Source organism: Acanthochromis polyacanthus, chromosome 7, assembly GCF_021347895.1.
Source record: "Acanthochromis polyacanthus isolate Apoly-LR-REF ecotype Palm Island chromosome 7, KAUST_Apoly_ChrSc, whole genome shotgun sequence".
NCBI classification, from domain to species: Eukaryota; Metazoa; Chordata; class Actinopteri; family Pomacentridae; genus Acanthochromis; species Acanthochromis polyacanthus.
Genome location: NC_067119.1, coordinates 5,031,849 through 5,058,790, shown reverse-complemented (window position 1 = coordinate 5,058,790; position 26,942 = coordinate 5,031,849). Strand labels below are relative to the sequence as shown.

At 39.3% G+C, this 26,942-nt stretch overlaps 1 protein-coding gene across 1 annotated transcript in view; it reads right to left on the bottom strand.

Annotated features, from left to right (window-relative positions):
• cfap299 (cilia and flagella associated protein 299) overlaps positions 1–26,942 on the bottom strand; it is a 122,800-nt gene that overhangs the window by 39,203 nt on the left and 56,655 nt on the right. The window lies entirely within an intron of this gene.

The following is a 26,942-nucleotide window of genomic DNA, read 5'->3' as shown; positions in this document are numbered from 1 at the left end:
GTTGAAGCAAGAAATGCCAAAACAACTAGCTGCTGCAGCATAAACTTGATCTGGACCAGTTTTCGAAAACCAACACTTCAAGTAGATGCATATTTTTGCCACTAAATTCCATTAGCTATTTTTTTTATTCAGCTAAAGTAAAATATAACCCTCAGTTCCAACCTTGAAGACAGAAAAGACGAAGAACAATACATGAGCATTGAATGCAGACCAGTTTGTTGCATCCGTAGTGCAATGCAATGCACCAGGAAGCAACTTTTTCTTGCTTTTTACTCCCAGAACAAACATCTTATAGTGTGCTAAACTCACAAGCTGACTCATTCTTTCTGATCAGGAAGTTGTGGACATGTTGGAGAAGCGAGGGATGCCAAAACGACAACCTGCTGCAGCGTAAGGTTAAAGATTGTAACAAGAAAACATGATTTGGACCAGTTTTCAAATAACTGTTGATTTTCATCACAATGAATTCTCTTTTTATTCAGCCAAGGCAAAAAAAAAATAACCCTCAGTTCCAACCTTGAAGACAGAAAAGACGAAGAAAAAAAATATAAAAGCAATAAATGCAGACCCATTTTTGCATCTGCAAAGCACCAGGAAGCAACTTTTTCTTGTTTTTACTCCGGCAACAAGCATCTCATAGCATGCTAAAGTCACTGCTGAATTACTAGACAGCAGTAAACTATTGGAATTACTCTGCAGCCCGTTAAAGAGTTAACATTTTGAAATCCTTGGCAGGTGGCAGATATTTTCTGCAGCTGATAAAGGCCGTCCCCATATGGAGAATAAGCTGTCAGGCTGACAGGTGGCATCACTTACGGCGCTCTGTAGCAGAAACGGGGTAAAGTTTCTGCTCCCTGGAAGAGGAGAAAAAATCCTGCCCCTACAGTAAATTAGTCGCATGCCTGAATTCAGGGAGGAATTACGGGTTGAGAATAGCAGGCGGGTCTGGCACATGCGGTCACAACACAAATCAGTCAAACGCCATCTCAGCTACGGATTTCAGACACCAAAGTGACCAAGCGAGGCATATCTTCTCCCTCCCCTCCACTCCTACAATCATTTTCCACATTCCGCTTGGTTTTCAAATTGCCAGTGGGAAGAAGAATACAAGTTTAGCCCAAAATACATGTGAGAGCAGCGCAGCAAAGTCGTTCGTCCACTAGTTCAGTTTGCGAAAGCTCATCTGAAAAAAAAAAAGAAAAGTTCAACCAGGATTATGGTGTCACCAACTCTGTGGTGACTTTAATCCTTTTTGTTGCATTTCCTGCCCTGTTTAAGGGGCAGATGTCTGAGGGCTAAACTTGGTACACTGGAGCAGCTGGCCACTTGTAGACTTTCTAGTAAAGAAAAAAAATTACAGGATAAAAGACAGGAAGGGGCTACTCTTTTGAAGAATTCCCACCTCATAATGTACGCACCGGTGGCAAATTTAAAGAAAACCTTTGAAAAAATAGTGGACAAACTAATACAGATGCACTGCATGATACAAGAAAGAAATGTACATCCAATCATGCTCTGCTTCATAAGTAAAAGTGCTGAAAAATCCAGATAACGTGTGATTTTGAGAGAGGGTTCACTATTGTGGCACAGATGGCAGGAGCTTCAGTCAGAAAAGCTGCTGAGCTGACTCATGTTTCAGTGTCTTAAGTGATGTCTACATTTAAATCTGTGGTGAAGACCTCAGTAAATGGGGTCGGAAACTGCGGTAGACAGCTCATTAGTTTGATATCTTCGAAAATAAAGCAACTCTTGTGAATGTCGGTGCAGGATGAGATGAGACTATCAGCATGAACAGTGTCAGCAGTTACATAAGGATGTATGCTACAGTAGGGTTTCAGTATATAAACCTTTCATTACAAAGATGGATGCACATTTGAGGATTTAGTGGTGCAAGAACCACAGAGATGAGTCATCTTGCACCATATTCTCACAAGTGTGCAAGTGCATGAGTGTATAATGCCAAGAGTACCATATAGGCCCCTACAGTGAGGGTATCTGGGGGTATTTTATTGGCATTATTTGCGTTCATTCATCCCTTAAGGGGGAAAGGTCACTGCAAATCAACACAAAATTTGTCTGAGTGACTACTGATGATGGGAGTGGTCTTTTCTGGGATGAAGGGTCACCAAATTGTGAAGGAAAAATTGTAGGTACCACTTCACCCCGAAACAGCATACAGAAGGTCATCCTTTGACCCAATTGCATTTCCATTTGTTGATGTTGTTCTGAAGACGCACAGAAGCACACCAGCTGATGCTACTGACCTTAGAATGCTCAGACAGACAACTATTTGCTATTTTGCTGATATTGCAACAATAACAAGGTTAGATCCTGCCTCTTTCTCTCAGACTGTACAAGCACCAAGGACAGAGACTCCTCAGGTTTGATACTGGCAATGCACTTGTATCAATTCTTCTGAATTCAGTAAAACCTTATTCATCTCAGCATCAGCCATCTGTGTCTCCTGAGTGTTCCTGAGTTCGCCTCCCGGTTTCCTCACCTGACATCGCAGAATTCTCTAACAAATTGGTTTGATGACACACTATGTTCTTCCCAGTCACTAGACCTTCTGCTCACTAATCCCTGATTTTCTTGAAATGTTTTTTTTTTTAAATCATAAACTCTGGATGTTTAAAATTGTATCTGTGAAATTTTAGGATGGTTAGCATGTTTGAAGGTAAACTCTTCACCACATGGTCCAGCTTCTGACATTGGTTTTAAAAGCTCCAATTGAACACAAACCAAAACAAGATAAGCACTCAGAGAGCGCAGTACTAAACCAAGGCTGCTCAGTTGTAGGATTTCGGACGGATGAAATCTTGAAAAAAAAAAAATCTTTTTTTACTATTTTGACCTTGTTTTTGTTATTGTTTAGTGTTGCCGTCTTGTTTTAAGTTAGCAGTTGGAGTGCTGTACTTTCCATTTAGGTTCAATGAAGGACTCCTGCGGCTTTGACTCTTCTACCACAGACCCTCTCAGGTGCAGAACATCCTCCACTACCGTACAACCCAAAAGCCAATTTTGCAAACCGAGGTCTTTTCTGTTCCGTGGGTTTCTTTGGGAAAACAGACTTATTTAGAGAACCCTCCCTTAATAAAACACAACTTTTTATCACCTTTACAAAAGGCTGCAGGGCACAAAGTGTGGTGCACCACAACTAACACAACACTCAGGAGGTTCACATCAAACACACTCCAGATAGAGAGGGTGTGATTTAAGAAGTCATGCACGACAGCAGCACAATCTGTGTCTGGAAGAGGCAAGATAGAGTTGGTTTTCTAGAAATAATATGAAGGGCTGGTACACAAGTTTCTATTGCAAGAAGCTGTTCACTGCTGTTGAAGGTTGTCTTCATGATTTATTAAAGATACATAACGGTTCAAAAGTTTGGGGTCACCACAATGTTGTTTTCCATGAAAACTCACTTTGATTCATCTGTTAACATAATTGCACAAGGGTTTAAAGTCGCTCTGAGTTAAAGCTGCTCTATATTAGTTAAAGTTGCTCTGTGTTAGCTAAAGTTGATATTATTGGTCAAAGTTTCTCTATATTAAAGTTGCTCTAAATGTGTGAAAGTTGGTCTATATTAATTAAAGTTGCTCTACATTAGTTAAAATTGCTCTATATTAGCAAAATTTGATATTACTGTTCAAAGTTGCTCTATATGAGCAAAAGTTGATATTATTGGTTAAAGTTGCTTCACATTAAAGTTGCTCAAAAATTAGATAAAGTTGCTCTCAATGAGTTAAAGTTGCCCTACATTATATAAAGTTGTTCTGTATTAGTAATATCAGATAATGTTGCTCTATATTAGCCAAAGTTTCTAACTTATAGACTAAAATATCAAATAAAAGTTCAAATATGCAGTGAAAATTGAATTTTATATCAATTATTCTACTTTATTTGGCATTAGTGTGTCAGCATCTATTCTGGTGATTTTCAGGTGTTTCAAAACATTTTTTGCAAAGTTTTGTATGTTTTTTTCTGCTTTTCTTTCAAAAATAAGAACACAACAACAATGGCAGTGTAAACTGAGCAAATCAATTCAAATAACACTTATGATTATGTGATTTTAACAAAATCAATACAACTCTTTAGCTAATGACAAAGAAAACCAAGAACATCTCTACTACAATCCACCATCTTTGCTTCTCTTGATAGAACAAGTCGAGCTGCATGGGGAGTACATGAAAAACGCATTTTCCTGGACTTTAAAAGTGCAAAAGAACACATGTAAACACCAGGGAGCTCGCTCCCAGAGGTCTGCTTGTGCAGGTGCGTGAAGCTCGCAGTGAGATTTGTAAAGCAAGCATTTATCGAGATCCGAGTCCATGAGAATTTGTCCGACATAAAAGTCTTGAGGTTTTTCTGCTCTTTGTTTTTCAGTGGGGAGCTGCTCAGAATATAAGCTGCTGTGTTTTCTTGGGGGAACAAAAGGCGAGGCCTCCAGGTAACCGAAGCCGCGCCGGGGATTTCATTTCTCATACACCAAACGCAAACAACGCCGCCATCTGTGGTCGGCTGCAGCCCCATCATGTGTGACAACTGATGCTTCGACGCTGAGCGGGAAAAAGGTTGTTTTTGTTGGAACTGATAAGCTACAGATTTAACACAACAGAGTTAAGGCTATCATTGATCACTAAACCGGATTGCCAAGAATAATAATCCCCAAACACTGATTTATGTCATTTTGCAAAAACCAAGGTTGACCTGAGGATTAGACTTTAATGTGAGTCCTTTACGTATTTATCCTTCATATATTGTATTTTGTTTTAATAATGGCTTTATAATTGTTCCACTATACTTGCCATCTTTTCTTCATCTTAAAATTAGCCAATTTCATCATGTTTTCACTGTCAAAACCCCTTTATTATGAAATCCTGAAAGGGATGCTGTTATTAGTCAGCTTAATCCTCAGCATCACTGCCAGTGTTACTTCTTACTTTTTGATTCTAGTCCTATTTTAGCTACTACTGTTATTTCGCCAAGGAACGGCAGAGTTATGCAATGATCGGCGTTAGTTTGTCTGTCCGTCTGTCTGTTAGCAACATTACTCAACAGATTTGGAAGAAATTTTCTTTGAAGGTCAGAAATGACACAAGGACCAAGTGATTAGATTCTGGCTGTGATGCAGCTCATAGTCTGAGTCCATGGATTTGTTAAAGATTTTTGTATATCAAGATAGCAGCACACATCACTGTAAATATGACAAGTGATGATCACATGGTTTTGATCCTACTGCAAATCCACTGCTGTGAAATTATCAGGGCTAATCCGTTGGAAATGACACAAGGAATAGTTGATTAAATTGTGGGGGTGTTTGAGTCCCATCAATTCCCGCCGCCTGCTACATATTTAGGTCATGTGATTCTGTATCCGTACCAGGTGTGAACTAACCATGACGTCACCCGTTAGTTTCAACGCCGAGAAAATGAAGCCCGGATTTTGCTACTTCCTGGTCGCCATTTTGGATTTTTTGGAGCCAGTGACGTAAAAAGCGTCATCAAACAGACTGGACCGGCGAGCAGCCTAAAGAATCTGTCAATCATTCCAGACAAGACTGTCAATCAAGTATAGCCACGCCCCCTGGCTCTGCCAAATCTAACAATTTATTTAAAATTCAGTATTGATTTATTTTAAGATCGGCCACCGGATCTCTCATTTTGACCATGAAAACTAACGGGAAAAAAATCCTGAGCTGTAGAAAATCAGTCTATCAAATTTGATGTTTCTCCAAAAATGAATTGGGGTCTATGGAGAAAAAGCTTTTTGGAGCCAACCCTAGCGGACGGTGTGATGTTGCAAGTTTTGACAATTCCAGGTGGGCTCATTTTTGGAACCAGATGCTACGTCCATCTTTATATACAGTCTATGATCCGTACATAGCCTACACATGTGTAACTGTGCTCTGCTTTGTGGGTACATCTATAATAAATGGCCACATTCTATGTTGCTGTGATTTTTGCCACAACGTTTTTTTCAATGTTTCAGCCTTCGGAAGTCATACGACTGAGCAGCCTTGTAGGATCACAATCATGTGATCGTCAGCAGGCAGCTGGCATAGCGTTCACTTGTTGTCATGGTTACAGTAACGCCATGCCGCTATCTCACCATGATACGGAAATCTTTAACAAATCCGTGGATCCAGACTATAAGCTGCATCACTGCCAAAATCTAATCAACGGGTCCTTGTGTCATTTCTGACCATCACTGAAAATTGAATCCAAATCCGTTAGTCTCTTTTTCAGTAATGTCAGACAGACAAACCAACATCGATCGTCGCATATCTCCGCTGAGACTCCGCCTCCTTGGCAGAGTAATAAATACTATTATTATTTGAAGATCCCAGCTCATTTTAAATCTTTGCAGCTGTGATTAGATTCACATTTTCTTTCCACGGTGCTCTGAGGGGCAGTAATATCCATCAATAGCTCATACTTCAAGAATCAAGTGGATATTTTAAGCATGTAAACCTGAGTAAATCCAGTATAAATACAACATACTCAAAATCAGGCTAAGATTCGCTGCATATGAAATCAGTTATTTCTCATCTCTATTTGGCTGCATGTCCACAACTGACTCAACGCTTCTAATCCTAAACTCCAAACATCCTGCAAGTCAGTGGACGTTCATCTTGGTGGGTCTGAACACTCGTCGTTGTCACCTTGGAGACAAATCATTATGAAGCGGCTCCAGTTATCGTCCAGAGTTACCACCGCTGCAGCTATGCAGAAATTACACAGTGCCCCGAGTTCTAAAGTGGGCACGAACAAGGCTGCCACAAACAACTTTATTTTTGAGTACACTCCCTTCCTGTTATTTGAGACGGATGTTTTAACAGATTTTGGAGCGGAGGCGAATGCATGTTAGGTTGGTCAGCAGCAGATACGGCAGAGCTCTGGCTCACAAACTTACTACTTTAAGCAGCGACCACATGACGACGATGCTGCAGCAGTAAACACATACCGAGCCTCCACTCCGACACTTTGCTACGATTTAAAGACTAACCAGGACTTTCTATGAGGACGGCTGGCATCTCAGGATTTACGTCTGACAGCAGTGGTGTCAAACATGCGGCCTGCGGACCAAAACCGGCCCTCCAGAGGGTCCAATCCGGCCCGCAGGACGACTTTGGAAAGTACAAAAATTACACAGAAGACATTAACTGCAAATTGGAAATTTGTAAAACTGTAATTTAAAAATAATTTCTAGATCATGACAAGTTGTTTTGATCATAAAGTATAATACTAGATTGTTCTTTTGTCATTTTGGTCTCATTTTGTCTTGTTTTTCTTGCTTTTGGTCTTTTTTTTGGTCTGACTTTTCTCGCTTAGACATCATGATGAAACAGGAAGTGTTTCTCACTTTCGTCTTTTTGCATTTCCCTTTTGTCTTACATGTGTTTTTTTGTCTTGTTTTTGTCATTTTGTGTTTCACTTCATTTGTTGTTTTGAGCATCGTTTTTATCATTTTTTGTTTTTGTCTCGCTTGCGTCGTTTGTGTAATTTGTGGTCTTGTTTCTCGCTTTTGTCATTTTTGTCTCATGTTTGTGTAATTTTTTGTCTCGTTTTTGTCATTTGTCCATTTATCACTTGGTAACATTGTGTAATTTTTTGTCTGTTTCGTTTGTCTGATTTTTTTGTCATTCTGTACGTAAATTTTGTCGTTTTGCGTCTCGTTTTTGTAATATTTTGTATTGTTTTTTTGCCTGACTTTTTTCGTTTTGATCCATCACAATACTACACTGTTCAGTTCCAGACACCCATGACTAAATGTTTTGTTCCTTTGTAGACACTCTTTGATCTGTAAGTTGTAATGTGTAAATGATAAACTGAAATTTTACTTATTTTTCATAAAAAATTTCAGCTTGTTCACAATGTTTTGCAAAAAAGATAATTCATTTAATGTGAACATTTTTCGCACTAAAGCAAAGGAAAAATTTGGAGTTGTGGTCATTTATAGGTTATTATACTGTGATTTCACTGGTCCAGCCCACTGGAGATCAAACTGGGCTCAATGTGGCCCCTGAACTAAGATGAGTTTGATGTTATGAGAGATCAAAAATCAAACTTTCAGCACACCCTTTTGTACTTTGGTGGAACTAAAAAATATTTGTAGTATGAAAGTAGAATATTGTGTGGGTGTCATATGTAAACAAGACAGTCGAACAAAACACTCAAACTTTTAAAAAATGCCACCAAATCAGTTTTACATCCACTACATTTTTCACAATCCAAATTGAAATTGTCTAACATAAGAGGAGGAATTGAATGCGAGCAAAAGGCTGTTGAGAAAATAAATACTCAACAGCATCTCACCGCAAAGTTAAGACTTTCATTGATCCACTCAAGTTGAAACACACTTTGGTGCCACTTCTGAGAACCATGCAAGTGTTGCACATGTCCAGTGTTGCTTGGTCCACTCAGGCTTCAGGAATTAAAAGCAAAGACCTCACTAATGTAAGGCAAACATGCATGTTGCTTTGATGTGCTGCAGTGAAACCGAGCAGGTTCGTCTGATCCCGTCAGTACAGGAGGTAACGTCCACTTACTGTCACCACAAACGTCATTATGGTGTGAAAAACAAGGTTGCTAAAGAGCTTTTTACATGAAAAACATTAAATATCTCTACTTAGGTTTCACTTTGATGTCCTCGGAGGCCGGCACATGTGTACATTTTCACTCCGGCTCAGGTGTGGAAATCAAAAAGCAGTAGAGCAAAGAGACAAGAAAAGCTAAGGATGTTTAGAGGGAGTTGTCCTCTGAATTACCTCTGTGAAAACACACTCGCCAGAAAGCCCCTGAGACGCAATTATTTTCCTTCCGTCTTTGTCTTGGATGAAGATCGGTTGTGCTTGTGTCAGATGAAATGAGACTAAGGGGCTTAGTGTCTTTAATTCCCACGTTTTTTACCCTACTCTGTTGTGATCCAAGTACATGGGTTTGGCTGCAGAAGTACCGATTCAAGCACAACGCTAACACAACACTGAGCTAGACATTCTTCAATATATATCAGCTACTTCACTGCTTCCGGTAGGTACAAAGACTAAACTTGATTACAACACCACCACAGCTGCCACAGTAAGTACAAACTTGCATTTTATTAGGGTCCGAGCACCAAGAATGTGTAAGAAACCCATGTGTTTCTTCTTTTTGTATTATCTCCCGTTTTTGTTGTTTTGCAGTTTTTAAGGCCTAGAAATACTCAGACGTGTGAAACTTTGAACACACATCAGGACTGGTGAAAAATTAGATATTTTATGGAACTTGCATAGGTGCATAGCGCCATCTGGAAAATTTCAAACAGGCTCTACGATCAGGGCGTGTCACCTACAGCTATGAAATTATAAGCAACTCGTTGCGGTGCACAAAAATGGAATTGACAACCACACCTAAAACAACAGGAAGTTGGCCATTTTGAATTACGCGTCATATTTTGAACCATTTTGGACCAATTTTTGCACATTTTCAAAAGCTATAAATTCAAATAGTGTAAACAAAACAGAGGTGAAATTTGGCCAGGATGTACACCAGGCAGGTGTGATTGAAAGTCATTAAAAATGTTCTTCAGGCATAGAAATGGCAGCTGGCGGAATTTCAACAATTCACCATGAAACAGGAAGTGCTGTCTAACTGACCTGTACATGCTCCAATCAGCCTCAAACTTTACATGTGTGATCAGAGTCCGGCCCTGATGAATTCTATAGACCGAAATACAGTCACAGAGAGAGTGGCACCTGGTGGTTGAGTCTTCATGAAACAGGAAGTGCTGTCTAACTAGCCTGTACATGCTCCAATCAGCCTCAAACTTTACAAGTGTGATCAATGTCCGGCCAGGGCGAATTCTATAGACCAAAATACAGTCACAGAGAGAGTGCCACCTTGTGGATGGGTCATCATGAAACAGGAAGTGCTGTCTAACTAGCCTGTACGTGCTCCAATCTGTCTCAGATTTTATATGTGTGATCACACTCTGGCCCTGATGACATATCAAGACTGATATACATTCACAGTGATAGCGTCACCTGGTGGACAGTTTTGATAGGTCACCATCAAAAAGGCAATAGACAGAAATGCACTCAGTCGCAGCGCCACCTGGTGACATGCATGGATTCACTGACCAACAAGGATGCGAGGATACGACCAACAAATTGTGCTCTTTAGAAATTCAAATAGAGTTTTCATATCAATGTATAAAACTAAGAAAATAGGCTGGCTGGTATAATGGTCAGGCTCTAGTAAAGACAAAATACAAAGCATTACTACAGGTACGTCTTCACGATCAACACAATGCTCAGTGTTATTTTCGGTCCGACTTTATGCCCTTTTGTCCAAACGCTGCCGGTGCAGGATTTCCAAAGGCCACATAACCCCAAACCATGACCAACCACAAAAAGCTGTAAAAATTACTAAATCTCCAAGTCATTTCCTCAACATCTTGCATCCTCTGATACAGGAAGCCACACAGTAAATGCTTAGAAAGGCTCATCTTGATACTGTTTACCGCAATCCAAACACCCAGCTTTAATCCAGGTTCACATGTCAGGCTGCAGTTTTGTTTTCATCTCAAACAAAAAACACACATACATCGCATGGGAACCAGCAGCACCAACAACAAGGACTGTGGTACAGAAGAGGAGGTTGTTTTTTTACACTGGGAAAGAAAGGGAAAACTGAAAAATAACTAAATATTCACATGTTAAAGGGCACTGGGGAGCAGATTTTGAGGAGTCGGAGAATGCTATGCGACTGTAATTTATGTATGAGCATTTCAATAGCGCTTGTACACCACATATTGTTAGTGGAACATCAAAAACTCTTGAATAAGAACAATCCTGCTCAGTTAAACTTTTAATAATTAAAGAACTGGGGATGAACATTCTAGAAAACTGACTGAAACTTGACAGTGTTATCCATCAATAATTGGTTAATGGTTTAAATGAAAGTAGTACTGTAGACATTTTATATGCCATCTCAAACCATGAACATGGAACACTGTCCTGATAAAAAAAATAACTTCATTTTGAATACGTAAGCTCTAACCACAAGTCATTAACCACCACATCAGTCTCTGTCATGGTGCCTGTTGCTAGCTCAACTCTCACAATGCTCCCTGCTTGCAGACATGAATAAACTATTGTCCAAATGACCACCTTTTCGTCATGCTACAGAATTAAACACAGCAAACAAACTGCATACGGGGGTGCCTGACTTTTGTCGGAATTCTGTTCTACAGTGTGATGCAACACGATTATTGTTGCAAGTCAGAACTCGCATACTGTGACGTAAGTGGTGTACAACCGGTGAACGTAAACAAACCCGTCTTCCTTGTTTAGTGCCGGGTAACGACAGACGTATTCATTCACTGTATGCCGGAATGATGGTTCAAGACTTTAACAAATCTATGGGAGATGGCGACGTAACCATGAAACGGCATAGGTCGAGGACGTCGTAAACTGAGGACCTGATGTACTTGCATCTCATTAAACTGTAAGAGACTCCACCTTGTGGCACAACCAGGTACTACAGCTAATGTACAATACTTTTTCTGACATGCATGTCTTTTGTCTTCTGACTGATTGGTTAATACTAATATTTTTAGTTCAATTATTACTCAAATCAATCAATTAATCATTACCATCCTCACAAGTTTGATTCTTCTTTCCTAAATGTATTGATTTTTGGTCGGGTCTACTAAATACCTTCTTCAATGATCAAAAAGAACAGATCTGTATTATCACTGTTACAGAAAACAATGAAAATCAGTTTAGTACTCCAAATAGCAGCATTAAAAATGAAATATATAACACATCCTAAAAAAATATATACAACATAAGAGCAAATATACAGTATGGAAATGGTTTGTGGCTAGAGACTTGCTCTACACATGATCATTGCACATAATATGAATTGCACTGACAAAAATATTGCACTTGTAGGTATGTGATGTGTGTCATTCAAACACACCATTTTCCTCATTTTGGACATTGCTGCAGCTCCTCTTCCCACTCTCTATTTCTTTAAAGATTCCCTGATAAAAGATAAAAAAAAAATAAAAAAAAAAAACAGTCCCAACCACAACCTGTCAATAAATTTTTCTTTCTATGAAACTCGAACTAGCTGCTAGGCCAGCATTATGCAAATAGTGATGTAATAATGTCAAAAAAAAAAAAAATCCAAGTTTGCAGACTTGGGTAAAGTATAATAAAGAGCTTTTCAATGCGAGACATCTCTGCACTGATGCAGCTCTTTACAGTAAAAGGTTTAAACTAAAACCCTAAAATGAACCATACAATAGCATTTTATTTATAAACAGAACAGAAGATGCTTTCCTAAATTTCTTTCATGCGCAAGAAAAGAGATCAGGCAAATACAGAGCAGTTTACATGTTAGATTTCACTTAAGTTTGACTCTCAGATCACCAAAAGGATAAACAATCATTACCAGTAACACAAAGGTGCAATAGTTTCAGTAACTGAGCACACGGATCCAACAAAATACTGTGACTTTCCAGCAATGAAGGCAGCTCTGCTCCAGCACACACATTCTTTGCTTACTTCGTGTTCCAACTAAACTGTCAAACCTTTGACAAAAAACAGACTTCAAAGTCGCTGGGTGGGGCACAATTTCCTCCTAAAATGTTTAGAGATTAGTCTGATCTTAGCAAGTCTACCAAAACATGATTTACAGACACGAAACAATTACCTTCCTGTTCAAAGCAAGTATGCCATGCGTTATTAGGAGTCGTCTTCTGAGACATTTCAACATTTTACGTCTCCTGGATCCCGATTTGAAATGTTAACATTTGTGGTGTGTGTCTGTCACAGCAGGCTTCCCTTTGAGGGTTTGAAGTGAACAAGCACTTTTCTAATTGTCAGCTCCAGCTCCCACTGCACATTAATCTGGGCAGTGCAGCCGAGGATTAGCTCCAAACAGAGGGGAAGTCCCTGCCTGTTGATCTCACGTCAACCACAAATACACACCGACACACACACACAGCGCGATGTGCCCATGCATGTGCATGCAAGCACACATGCAGCCAGGAATGCACACTGTGTATGCCAGCGCGAGTACAAACGCACACATTCACGTACTGTGTACACACACACGATATTGATTCCAGTCCACGAGCTAATGAGAAGCAGCTTTCCTAACCACTCACTGCATGTGACATGATGGAGTTCCACTGTATTAAGTCTGTTAACATTTAGGAATATAACTGAGTCAGGCCAGGAACCACCAGTGAGCTAAAGGCGGCAGGGTGGCCTTGTGGTTACAGCAACCACCTTGTAACTAGAAGGTCACAGGCGTGATGCCTGCAGTGGCCCATATGTCCATCAAATTAAACTGAGGCCAAAACCTTTTATTCACAGGAACAGCCTCTCAACGTCAGCTGAACGCCAAATGTGCAAATGATCCGCTTCAGGATTTGGCGTCAGGCTTTATGTAGCTTTACAATTCTGCTCTTCATGTCATGTGAAATTAATAGAGAGTGGAGTTAGATTTTCTGTTCTATCTGTACTCTGTCTGCAACACATTACTGCGTGCATTCTGCTTGGTCAAGCCAGGCTTTAGGCTGAAACTATAAATTTTATGACTTGACATCAAAGCTGCTATATTCAGTAATGTAATGGTTGTAATGGATTGCATGACGATGTAAAAGGGGTCACTGGTAGTGAAGAATCTACAGAGGATTATACCCCAAATCTGCAGATTCCTTCAGCGCTGTGGATCGAGCATCAGCTCGTGGTTTTGGTATTTCATCCTGCAACTTCACCGATTCCTTTAAATTCTGGTCTGGTGAATTCAAAGTAAACTTTTGAAATATTCCAGAAATGTTTTTAAAAATATAATCAGAATTAGTCTTGTTTCTATGAACTGCACTGGAGGCTTGTGTTACCAAAAGGTTATTGCTATTATATTAGCTACATTAGTTATAGCTATAATGAACGGAGTAGAAAATCTGGAAACACAGCCAGTTGTTTGTCAAAAAAGCCAAGGAGAAAACAGACTAACTTTGGTCATCTATGGCAGAAAACCGCAGAGAAATCTTCAGGAAATATTTCAATTGTAAGAGTTGTAATTATTCTTTTATGTCAGCTGGTATCGGACATATTTTATGATGTTTGGAGGTGAAGACAACGGAAAAAGTGTAAAATCAGCTCAGTCATGAGTTTTAAGCTCATATGGAATTTTTAAAAAATTGTTTCTATCTCTAATGAAGCACATTAACTTTTTCTAGAAAAAGCATAAAAAACCCTCTTTTTGCAAAAATGATGCTTTTTGAAAGAATTTCCATTACCCTTTTTTTTGTTGAGATACCTAAAAATGTGTAGAAACAAAGCTACGGAAACTGGACTAGTGATTTCATCAGAATTGTTTTTCAGACAGAGCAGATTTTCTGTGAAATAGCTCAACATCCACATTGCCCAGGAAAGATTTGCAGAAAATTTAAGTATTTATTAAACATGCTGGAATGTGGAGAGGAAAATATACCAAAACGAGGAATAACTTATTGATTATTGAGTGGACAGAAACATCAGATCTCTACACAGGGGAAACCAAACAGCCACTTAACAAGCGCATGGCTCAACACAGGAGAGCCAGTTCCTCAGGACAGGATTCGGCAGTCTTCCTTCACCTTAAGGAAGAAGGACACTCGTTTCAGGACACCAATGTTCAGATTTTGGACAGGGAGGACAGATGGTTTGAGAGACGAGTGAAAGAAGCCATCCATGTCAAAGTAGAGAAGCCATCTCTGAACAGGGGTGGTGGTCTGCGACATCATCTTTCGCCAATTTACAATCAGGTCTTTTCAAAACTCCCCAAAAGAACTACTCAGCAGACTCATGCTAATGACCACCATTAGCACACGAGGGCTCAGTGACATCTGTGCATTTCAACGACTCTCACGGATACGACCATCATTGAGTAGACAGACGAGTTTTGGTATTGGTCGTTGGAATAATAGTCCTGGACACACCTCACAGAGGATTAAAAGCTGAGGCAACACCAACCACCACCAGAACTGAAGAGGCCTCTTGGACGAGAGGTGAAACGTCTTCAAGGAACCTTCTTAAAGTCCAGTGGATTGATTTAAACTACTTTGGATAACCATGACCTGAATGAATGAGAACCTACACGGAAACATCTAAATGTTGTTTTGAATCTGTTGGAGAGGCAACAAGGATCAATGTTAACTTAAAAGGTGAAAATACAACAACCAGCCAAAACATTAGATGAAATAAAAAACAATGCAATGTTTTACTAGGACTCACTGGTTCCTGGCATTCCTGTAGATGTTACTTATAACCCAGCTAAACATTGTTGCAGACCTAGCGTGCTGCTACGCCACAAAAACTGATCAGAAGTGGCTTGAGGAACACGACCAAGAGCCCAAGGTGTTGACTCAGCATTCTAAATTTCCAATCAGATGGAGTGTTTATGTAATGTGCTGGAACTAGCCAACAAGAATCCAACAGATCCACTTCCACCACTAACGTCTTGGGCTGGTGGTTTCAATGTTGTGGCTGATTTGAGGATGACAGCGTTGTCTTTACGGCTCGATTCTCTTTTGCCAAGCCGGCGAAAAAAAGCTTTATTGCTCAAAATATAAATGGCAGATTTATTCTAATTCATACTAAGTACCAGAATCATTCCTCCAGGTAATGTTTGCTCAGTAGTTTCTAGAACATGGACACTGGTTTGAGTAGACGTCTAAAGTTTCATGACAGATGAGCTACATTGAAACGGCAGTAAACCAAAGTCTATGTGCATTTCTGTATGTACAAGACAGTTTTGAGGCTATGGTAACAACAGAATTAAGGTGAATAATCCTAAACGTTGGAGGTAATTGAGTGGTTGGGCTCTTTTCAAAAGGAATCAGTCAGTGGGGCAGTTACAGGTTGAAACCAACTGACCAAAATCTGGTTTGAACAGGAATGAATCAGGCTTGGGAATAAAAATTACATGAATTTAGTACTTGGAGCTTCTGCACACAGCTGCACTCACACTTAGCAACCAGAATAATCTGCAATAATTATATCAACAGATGCTAAAGAGCCAGGAAAAATAAAATATAGCGCATTGTTAGCTCTTGCTTTCTCTGGATGGAACTCTCATGTTCATGTTTGAGATCTGTTTATTCTCCTCGTAAATTTCAGTTTATTACTTTCACACGGGGCAAAGTGTATATGTTCAAGAGCAGATGTAAACAGAGGGAAAACCTATTGTATCTCTGTGAAGCGAACAGTCAGAGCTCTGTGATGATTTAAGATGATTACACAGGTGGATTTTAACATGAAAATGTACCAAAGGAGGGCTGATTGAGACCGAAGCGTCTGAACTGTGCTCTCTGCCCCTCTTTATTTAGGATCACAATCATTTTTTGTCTGTTTTGAAAGCCACAGGACGGCTTTTCACCGCCACGCTCATTAATATAATAAAACCTGCCAACTTTACATAAAAACTTTTTTTTGTGAAGCTTTTGCAGCTGTATAAAGAATCGAGAGGCTCTGAACTACTGAAACTGACACACATATAACCCCTCTAATAGCCCTGCTCGTGGCATAATGATGAGTTGTTCCCTGATTGCTGTTTACCCTGCTTAAAATAACTTATAAAACAGGTGCAGCATTATCAGAGTCGCATATTTGTGGACACATTCCCAGGCGGACAAAGCCGCAGGTGTAAGGCTTTGAAAAGGGAAAGTGTACATAGCACAATCAGCTCTTAAGGCAGACAAATGACTGCTGGGGCGCAGGTTGGGCAGAGCTTAGGGGAAATGTTTGCGCTAAATTCAATTAGCATTGTTCGCCGGATCAGTATTAAAAGTGTTTGTTAAAGGCAGATTCCTGCGGAGCGTTGTGCTCTCAAATGGTTTAAAAATTACTTAACAGGTAGAACTCAGTGTGTCCAATCAGACTTTCCTGAGTTAACTAAAGGTGTGCCCCAAGGCTCCGTTTTGGCTCCCGTCTTATTTTATATTTTATTAGTGGTGAGAAGCGATTCCAAAAAAAGAAAAATTCTAATTAATTACAGACTTTGTAATTAATCACATTTTTGTCAAATAACATTTGATACAAGAAATAAAGTTTTTCAATTCAAATAAATTTTGGTTGATAGTTGAATCAATGAATAGTCATATACTTGTTTATAATTTAAAATCTATAATATTAATACAATTTTAAAATGGGACATATAGAAAAAAGTGACTGATGATTTAAAGCCTGGATCTAGTTAGTTTTTCAATTGCATGACATAACATCAGCATAAGTAGTTCAAGGACCTTCAGAAAGTTGAAAATCCATAGATTCTGTTTTCATAGTTTGATAAACGGTGTAATTTTGATAATTCTATATGAATACATTTTTATTTCTAAACAATGTTTTTGCATAAATTAAAAGTTTATAATTAAGTTGTTCAAAGACAGACATTTTTGTGGTTTTAGCTACTGGCGGAGTAACAACCTAAACTACTAAAATGTTTGTTTCATTTCTATTTATCTGCATTTTTCATCTGTCTCCTACATTCACAGATTACTGCAAACTCAATGTGCAATTACAGCGATTATATTTAACATTTTTAAACTTTTTGTAAACTCAAGCACTTTCAATGTATTCTGAAGTGATCTATTATGGGATGGCTACATCGCTAGCCGGTACCAGGACTGTCGTACATTATCAGCACAACAATATGTACATGTAACTGGGAAGAACTGTATGCTTTTCTAGAGTTAAATGCAAAAACAGCGGTATTGTTATACAGATGATGGCATTTTTTTTCATTAAAAACTGCAGGAGTTGGGAAAGTGATTTTCTAAGAAATAAAAACTAAAAAAAGCACGCTTTTCTCCTGATTAATCTATTTACAGTGATTCGGTGTTCTATAAACTGCATCAAACTGTTTTAGAGTTTACAGATGTTTACCATCACTATTGGACAGTTTTTCACCGTAAAATGTATAACATTTTTTACAGTGCAGTATATGCTCATTTATAAAAGCTTTGCTGGGAAAACTCCTACAATACTTCAACACATTTCCTACTTTCAGTTCCACTAGTTACCATCTGCACACCTCCAAGTGGTTGCTTTTGAATGTTTCCCAGACTAGCAGACTATGGCAAAACTGCGTTCTCATATTATGCACCACGGTAATGGAATAATCTTATAAAAAAAACAAAAAACTGTTAAACTAGAAACATTCATATCCATTAATGAGCTTAAAAGTATCAAAGAATAGAGTGAAGGAGGAATGTCAATGTTTTTCTTGAGGTCACTGTCAATCTGTTATTATTTTACTGTTTGTGTATTTTGTGTCCAGGTTTCCCTTTTAAAAGAGCTTTCTAATCTCAGTGGGACGTCCTGGGTAAATGAAGGCAAATAAATAAAATTAAAGTAACTATGTGTGTAGCGACACTCGAGGGTCAGTTTTCTTCACATGCTGCAGCGTTTGCAAACTTCAAATGGGGCAGATTTGCAGCCGTGCCCTGTCATTAAGTCTACTTAAAGACGCTAAATGAGGTGACAGTTTGACCTAAAAACACCACAGATATTAATACGCTTTCTGTGTCCAGAAGACTCCATCCATCTTTCCTTTAAAAAAAAAAGAAAAAAGAAAGAAAAAAAAGAAAAAAATGTGGTGAGATTTTATTGGTGGCTAAATGCAGATAATAATTTGGGTGGTCAAACACTAACAAATGAAAGACCTGCAAAAGATTGATTTCCAGTTTGGTAATTAAAGGTTGAGCGGACAGAAATAAACACAGCGAGGGAAGGTTATGATTAGGCCTTTGAAGATGGAGATAGGCTGCAGGATAGAGGGAACTATGTTTAGAAATCTGCATGTGGTAATAGAAGAGATATGCCTTAAAGAGGACAGGGTAGAGTGTTGTATAACTTTGACCTCCATAACATAAGAGCCTGAGCTACTCTAGGGGTTTAAGGATTATCAGATCATACATCACCAACTGTATCCCAAAAATCTCCTAAATAGTAATATTTATCATCATTGTTTTAGCCACATTTAGGATAAAATCCAATGAATATTCCAAAAAAATAAATAAATAAAAAATCATTTCCCTGAACCCTTCCTGAACTGCTGCTTGCATGACTAGGATCTGGTTCTGGTTTTAGGCGCATGCTTGGTCATGGTTAAGGATTGGTTTGGTTGGTTGGGGATCAGTGTTGGTCATGGCTTCAAGAAAAACTTCTTGATTAAGAAAAGAGGAAAAACCCTCACGTGGTCAAAAGACCCAACATTGGTATTAGACGGAATGCAAACAGTGGTTAGTTTTCTACGTCAAACTCACGCCTGTGGCCCATCTATCCACCCCGAGCTCCTCCCTAAAAGGTTTTGTGGTTCTATCGCTATAACACACTTTCTCCTTTGCTCCTGACAGACAATAGTCATACTTAATGCAGTTCATCGTTAGATATATGTAAAGTAATGCTATTATTTTTGAACCTGAAAACGTTTTTAGTGCTATTTTGTCATTTATGCAATTAAAAATTGCATTTGTGTTAACTTATTTGACAAATGACTTCTTTTGGTGGCAGAAGTGGAAGTCTGACAATTACATGTGAAATGCAAACTGGTTGTCAAGAATCGGTCATCATAAACTGACCTTAAAAAGAACTTTAAAAAAAGAAGACTTGTCCGAGTTTTTATTTGGTGTCGCAGCAACGCAGCTAGCGAAGAATGTGCCGTTTTTGAACTTCAAGGAGAGATCCTGTGATGGCTGAACACCCCGGTTTGTGGTCGCTTCAGCCACAGATGTCTTGCATGCCGGCTCAGAAAGAAAGTCGGGGTGCTCGGCTGGGAATGCCAACATGTGCGACTTCTGCTCTGAAGACCACATTTTGTGTCCCGTCTCCCAACCAGCAGTCAGTGTTGTTTTAACCGCAACCACAGTCTTTTCCTAAACTTAACAAAGCGGTTTTTAGTCGCCTAAACTTTAACTGCGCAGGTGGCGGATCACAAAACAGTCATGTGTCATTTTTGGATTAGTCATTCTGGAATTCACTTGCAACATGTTTTCTTGTTTAAGTGTAGAAACTTAAGGTAAAATACACTCAAAAATATAAACGCAACACTTTTGTTTTTGCTCCCATTTTTCATGAGATGAACTCAAAGATCTAAAACTTTTTCCACGTACACAATATCACCATTTCTCTCAAATATTGTTCACAAATCTGTCTAAATCTGAGATAGTGAGCACTTCTCCTTTGCTGAGATAATCCGTCCCACCTCACAGGTGTGCCATATCAATTCTCTGAAACGTCTTTGGAGACGGCTTATGGTAGAGAAATGAACATTCAAAACACGAGCAACAGCTCTGGTTGACATTCCTGCTGTCAGCATGCCAACTGCACACTCCCTCAAATCTTGCCACATCTGGCATTGTGCTGTGTGATAAAACTGCACCTTTCAGAGTGTCCTTTTATTCTGGGCAGTCTAAGGCACACCTGTGCACTAATCATGGTGTCTAATCAGCATCCTGATATGGCACACCTGTGAGGTGGGATGGATTATCTCAGCAAAGGAGAAGTGCTCACTATCACAGATTTGTGAACAATATTTGAGAGAAATGGTGATATTGTGTATGTGGAAAAAGTTTTAGATCTTTGAGTTCATCTCATAAAAAATGGGAGCAAAAACAAAAGTGTTGCGTTTATATTTTTGTTGTGTATTATTCCAAGACTACTCTTTTTAGCGCTGCATTTCTCCGAACAATAACCCAAACTGAAACAATCACAAAAAGTAAAGCACACATGATACAGATTGCATCCTGAAACATGACTTATTGCTTCCAAAATGACCCACGTGTGTTTTACTAGCCCTTTAAAATAGCAACGTTAAGCCACCAACAGACTAACAAGGCAAACATGTGTCCATGCGGTGAAGACAATATCCCAAAGCCTCGGTTTCAGCTAATCTGCAAGTATGCTGAGTGTCCTTATGTTTGGAACAATGAGGGAGTGTGGTGGGAAGAGGAGGAAACCTTACACATACCAAGCAGGCTGCGCAAAATTAACTGAAGTGTGTTTTTAAGAGTGGGAGGGACCCAAAATAAATCTTGAAAGACCTGACTATCATGCTCCTTGTCTGACTCTTATCCAAGTTTAGCCGCGCACACAACTGGAGGTTAATTCTTTTGACCCGGGACAAACTCTTTCCACGTTATTAGGCATTTCTGCCGTTGACAGAAGCTTTCAAAGCCTGTTCGTTACAGACCAAACATGTCAGAGAAAGTACCAAGAATGCCAACCATCTCAATGAGGCAGCGGCCTCCTGTTTGGTGGTCGAGATGAGTGAAGCGTTCACGGGACTGTGGGGAACAATCAGAGGCAATGAGTCTTAACTCGCGCTTTATAGAGTTACAATCAGCCAAGCACACTGGCAGAGTGTGCAACAGAAATACATGTAAAATCTGAATGGTTTTTGCTATTTTTACAGTAATATTTGTGGACATGTGTGCACTAGATTTTGAGTTTCTACACTTTTATTCATTTCAAAGTGAAAAAGCAGCATATGATTAACCAAGTATTAAACGATGTTAAGGCAAGTTCTAACCTTGGATGTAGGGAGAAACAGTCATGTTCTACTAAGAATTATGACTTTTTTAAATTCATTTTTTGGGGAACTCCTATCTGCTGGCATAACTGCATTACAAAGACATAAAATCAGAAATTGTTATTTTTAAACTTATACTTGAATTTTTTGGGGAAATATGTTTCTAATGCAAAGACTTTGACCAACCAAATCAGCCCAATCCTTATTTTTGACCTTTTGTCCCCCATGTCTGTAATATTTTTTACTTTTAAATTTTAAAAAAGCAATACTTTGCCTCACCAACTATTATAAGTCCATCGATGTTGATGCAAGTTCTAACCTTAAATGTAGTGAGAAACATTCTGTGATATTTTCGCTTTATAAACTCAATTTTTTGGAAAACCCTTCTACCTGCTGCCAAGACTTAACAGAAAATCAGACTTGTTTTTGCCATTTTTACATGTATATTTGCCATTTTTTTTGGACTATATCACACGATTTTGAATTTTCTAGTGCAAAGAATTTTACCAACAAATCAACAAAAACCTATTTTTTAACCTTGTAACCTTCATTTTTGCATTTTTTCTTATGTTCAAAGTCAAAATAAGATGTAATGATACAAGAAGCTTTTGCAGTTATGTTCTACTATAAATTATGGCTGTTTTTGCTTTATAAATCAAGATTTTTGGGAAACTTCTACCTGCTCTAATAACTGCAACAGAAAGACATAAAATCAGACTTGTTTTGCTATTCTTACACGTATATTTGATTTTTTTTTGACAAAAGCACTAGACTTCGAGTTTCTAATATGGCCACCAAATCAACCACAAACACATTTTCAACCTTCTATCCCTCATTTTTTCATTATTTCTCACTTTCAAAGTCAAAATAAGATGCAATAATACAGTAAACCTCTGCAGTTGCTATGTTCTACTAATTATGGCTGCTTTTGCTTTAGAAAAATCAAGATTTGTGGGGAAATCCTCTTAAATGCATGAAGGTAACCAAGACGAAAGTAAATTCTGTGCATGTGGAAGCCACCAATATAACACACCAGTGCTCTGAGTGCTTTTAAAGATGGTTACACACAACAAACCTTCACATTATTACATCCTTTCTGCCAACTTACACTCATTCCAACACTGACAGCTTCCCACTCTTCTTCTGGAGCACTTTGGGTTAAGCACCTTGATGCTAATTAAAAAGCGCCCTTGGGCATTTCTCATTCGCTAACCCCATCGTGGGTCTTTTCCAGCCTTTCACAGCGTTTCAAACTGCTCATCTTCTGGTCAGCGGTGAGTACTTCTGCACCTTCTTTTTTCGTGTGTTCAAGGAATCTGCTTATTCAGAGAAGCTCTTATTAGTCGCGTTTACTCTGGGCGCAGGTTAAAACGTTAGACGCATGGATGAACTCGCTCTTAGCACGGGCTTAAACGCATTTCCGCAACATTGTCGAGATGTCGGAACCCAAACCAGTCGCTGTTTAGAAATTCGTACGGCCTGTTTATCCTGTGAGCGGTAAACAGCGACGTGAAGGCCGCGGATCTAAACACTGGGGGCGTGTGATGCCGAACAGCTGAAGCTTCAAAACGGGGTTCAAAATGTTCAGAAATACGTTTTAATTTAAATCGCTTCAAAGCACAATCACCATTTATCTTCACTGTAAAGGTATAAATAAGAAAGGTACAAAAGTAGATTTTTATTTTGAGATTAATGTCGAGTTTTATGTAGTTGTAAGGGGGATTATTTTAGAATACATAGATCCAAGGTTGTATACAATCCTATATTTGAAGGAACAAATGTGTAGCTGTGTTCCTTTTGGATGTTTGTGTAACAGGGTCGATTATACATTAATATATGTGTGTGTATATGGAATACAGTATATTGTACTTTAGTTATTGTGATAATTACACAAACTCTGTGTCTGTGGATTTGTTTTTGTTTCAGTTAATGCCTGACTAGTTGAGCCTCCTTGTGAGTAAGCGGAACTTTGGTTCGGTTTGTATTACTACAGCCACATTCTATGTAACACTGCCCTCTATAAGTGGCGTTTTCACGCCGATTTTCTCCCCTTTTGTCATGAATCTCTGTGGGAGAGGTAAGCGGTTTTGCTGTCCGGTGAAATTCCTGTTCTAGCAAGCTAAAACTTGTCACAAGATGCTTACTTTGTTATCATCTGATCTGTTTAGGGGCATGTGTTGTCGCGATCACTGACAGGAGGATTTTCTGTTAATATTTACATGTCAGGTATGTTATTTTCTGTTTGAAAAACTTAACGTTAGCCCTTTTGTCATGAATCTCTGTGGGAGAGGGGCATGTGTTGTCGCGATCACTGACAGGAGGATTTTCTGTTAATATTTACATGTCAGGAGCCGCAAAATAAATGGAGACTGCCTCCAAAGAGATGCACGCCTGAGTCTTTCATAACACAACGCAGAGACAGAAACAAACCGGTCACATTTGTTCCTACAACAAACAGCTTCATCCACTGTAACCAACACCAAAAGCTCATTTTAAGGGTCCGTTCTTTGACGCATGTTGGGGAAATTGTATATAAGCGCATCTCTGGATGTCCTACAGCCTTCCATGACTACTTTTTAACTTCTTATTTGGCACATATTTATCATACCGGACTATATGCCAACCAAAAAAGTAACTGTGGCATTGAAATGCCAAACGCTTAGTCACAAATCTGAAAAGCAGCGAGAAATGGGTTTTAGCGAAACAAGCTACAAATACTGACGTGATTTTATAAAGCTGTTACGGTAAATATAGAAACCGTTGCCTGGGAATTTTAAGTCCAATATTCACTCTCATTTCAGCTCAGTTTTGGTCTCTGCCAACATTGCAAAGGAATAAAACAGTATGTGCCATTTCAGCATTAAGTTTTGCACCATGTTCAGCAGCCAGTCGATAATTTTTACAGGCGTTTGGTAATGCATGTGGTGTTTTCTTTTGTACAGCTTGAAGATGCTGCATGGACATGATTCACTGCAGACTCATCCCTACGAGTAACTGACTTCACATATAGCTAATGCTGTAAAAAGAAAGTGATAAGCAGTGCTTTAATAGCGACATTTGGACGACCCCAACCGGTCGAGGTGGACAGCTGCTCTTCCTAAGGCCCCATCCACACGAAGACAAAACGCTTAACAGTTTCAAAAACGATCGCCATAAAGACGAAGGCGTCTCAGAAAATGTGTGCGTCTACATGAATGCACTCGATACGCATGGAAACGCTGTAAAACATGCCAGACCTCTGGGGGCGCTGTAACGATATGACGGAAACACGCGCAAACGGAAGAAGAAAACAGTGGGTCCTTTTCCAGGGTGTATTCATAAAGTGCCGTCACGTGTCCTCGATAATTGTTTAACTCGGTGGTGATTGAGAAGGAGGAGATTTTGCTGCAACGGTGATAGTAGGGTCACTAGCTTCATCAGCACATTTGCTACACTGTACGCCGCCATTGTTGTCGTTGCCGCATGCGTGTCAATGAAGTTATGAAACTGCACATGCGTGTCAATGAAGATACGAAACTATGACGCAAGCTTATCTGAAAAGTAACGGAGAGCCAGTAAACACGGAGCTGCGTATACAGTGTTTCAAAATCTTTCCACTCTGGAACCTGGTTTCAAAAATGATCGTTTACAGACCCCCAAAACGCCGTCTTCGTGTGGATGATACGCAGATTCGGCAAGAAACTTATGCGTTTAGACCTCGGTTTGTCTTCGTGTGGACGGGGCCTAAGCCTGGTTCTGCTGGAGATATCTTTCCGTTTAAAGGAAGTTTTTTTTCTTCCTGCTGCCTCCAAAGTGCATTTATTGGGTTACTTTTCATAAAAATAATATTAGCTCTTGAGTGATCTAGGATTTGTGCCCCCAATTTGATTTGAGTCAGTCAATATTTAGTACCTGCTGCTAATATTTTCCTAGATAATACAAACATCAAGTAATCTAGATGAACTTTAGCGCCCGCTAGCGAGACCAAATGTATTGTTCAATACTGTAGCAACCAGAAAGCACTGCAGGGTTTAGCCAACAACAGGTCACCAGGACAAAGTCTTCTGTGATGCTTGATGACCTCCGGCTACAGCTCTTATATTAGAGACAAGCTGAGACCAGTCAGTCAGTGATCTTATATCTCAATAGATAAAAAAAAGTTTTTGGACACCTCATGCATTTGTGAAATATTGCATTAAGAATTACTGTTAGGTGTTAGTGTGACTTCTTTAAGTACAGTCACAGCCATACTACTATACAAATCCTAAAAAAAAATAGCTATTAAAAACTTAAAATTGATTGGTTCCATTAAAATACATAAGAAATTTTGAGTATTGGGTCATTTTGGTACCAGTGATCCAGTAATGAAGGTTTTTATTAAAAGATACCGTTTTTGTTGCCGTGCTTCATGTCTACATAAAGCCAGCCCACTTGAAAGTTCTTCGGAGATAAAAATGGCTAAAACAAGGAACCTAACGGAGGAAACACACCTGAAGATACAGATTCAGCAGTTGGATACACTCTGCAGAAATGCAGACCAACCAACAGCTTGGAAGACAAAGACCTGCGCGTCCAAGGGTTTGTTCTGCAAGAATGATCACATCCTGATCCTCCTGTACAGGTAAAACTGCCAAATGACATCACAGATCTTCAGCAGCAGTGGTCAAACCAAACTGGTGTCCAGCGTTCCACCTGCACCGTACGTGGCCGACTTTTAGATCACGGCTTAAGGTCCTACAAGGCTGTCAAGAAGCCTCTGATCAATGAGAAACAGAGGTTAGCCCGGTGTCGCTGGGCCCAAGCACACAAGAACTGGACAGCCAGGAATTGGAAGAGGATTCTGTGGTCAAATGAGTCCATGTGCAAACATAACTGCACAAGGGTTTTCTAATCATCAATGAGCCTTTCAGCACCATTAGCTAACACAATGTAGCATTAGAACACAGGAGTGATGGTTGCTGGAAATGTTCCTCTGTACCCCTATGGAGATATTCCAGTAAAAATCCTCCGTTTACAGCAAGAATACTCATTTACCACATTAATGTCTAGACTGGATTTATCATTCATTTAATGTTATCACTGAAAAAAATGCTTTTCTTTTAAAAATTAGGACAATTCTAAGTGACCCCAAATTTTTGATCAGGAGTGTATGCTCACTGTGCTCCATTTGTGTCATAATTTAATCAGTTACTGCTTGATTATGCTGCAGATTCCTAAGAAACTTTGTATTAATTACATCCTGCTAAACATTGTGTCCTCCCTTTACAGCATCTGAGTGACAGCCGACAAACAAAGGATCATGTTTGCGTTGATAGCATGAGTTTAAAAATGATCGACCTTTGACATCGGCTCGGGTCATCTATAGTCTCAACCTTTGTATGTGAAGTTCCC